Raw genomic sequence first — 1,413 nt, 5'->3', positions numbered from 1 at the left:
GATAGATAGTATGAATCAATAAATTAATGACATGAAGAAATAAAGTCTAAAAACAAAACTTTTTAACACAAGAGAATTATTGAATAGTAGAAAGCACATATGAAAATGCTGACAACTTGGTTGTTTCCATCACAATAAGTTCTAATGGACCCCTTTTGAGTTATAAGCTAATGAGTATAAGCTAGTAATTAACTAACATAAATTCAATAATGAAATAAACCCCTAAATAATATCTAATGTGCTAGGAAAAATTCAAATTAAAATAATTATTTAAAAATAAATAAATAAAATAATAAAATAATAAAAAAGGTCTTAATGTTAAAATTCCTTTATATAGCCTAATTTTTGCATATTCTTAACAGATTTAAATCATGATTTCAAACATGTTATTCTCTCTCGTCTGGATGAATTACTAAGCTTATGATATATGGTTAGAAACCTTCAAATTTCTAGTTTGCAGCCCAACTTTAATCGCAGCAAAATTTTACTGGTAGCTCTAAATATATCTTAAATAGTACACAAAAATCTAATTTGATAAATTTAACAAGATTTGTCTACTAACTTGGACCATTTGAACTATTATGTTTTCAAACTTCATTTGACTTGAACATTTACCACAATATATTTTAATACGTCTAATATTTTCCTGTATAATTTTATTTCTATCCAATGTACGGTTTGAAAGATATATCCAATCTAGCAAAACCGGACAACAAACATTTAAAAGTCAAATTTGGATCTAACTTGGTTCACATCACAAAATTAGTAAACTCGTTAAATCGAACAAAGTTTACCGAGTTTATTGATTTTATCGATTTTGCACAAGTTTAAATTTGATTTTACTGATTTCGAGTTTTTAGTCTGATTTTGAACATTAGATATATATGGACTTGTAAAATCGATTTTACAAGTTAACTCATAATTTTAACAGCAATGATTCTAGGAGTAAAGAAGTATTTTTACTATTTAAAAGTATATAACAAGTAAAAAAAAAAAAACTTTGATCAACAACTTTAAATTTTATTGATTTTGAGGGTAAAAGTGTATTATTACTATACTAAAAAAAATAGAAAAAAGCTAATATACCTCTAATAATCACCAATGAGCTAGTAGAAAAAATCAAAGTACCCTCACCCTCTAGGCTTTCTTTTTTTTCTACACAAAGGCAAAAATGTAGTTTCATTATATATATAATGGAAAAAAAAACAAAAAAAACTATTATATAAGTCATCACAGACTATTTAACACAGCTATAATGATTTAGTGATAAGTTATTACTATACTAAAAAAAATAGAAAAAAACTAATATACCTCTAACAATCTTTTAATGACCAATGAGCTAGTAGAAAAAAATCAAAGTACCCTCACCCTCTAGGCTTTCTTTTTTTTCTACAGAAAGACAAAAATATAGTT

This window comes from Populus euphratica, unplaced genomic scaffold (genome assembly GCF_000495115.2).
Source record: "Populus euphratica unplaced genomic scaffold, PopEup_1.0 scaffold47.1, whole genome shotgun sequence".
Taxonomy (NCBI): Eukaryota; Viridiplantae; Streptophyta; class Magnoliopsida; order Malpighiales; family Salicaceae; genus Populus; species Populus euphratica.
This window is presented reverse-complemented; position numbering follows the sequence as displayed.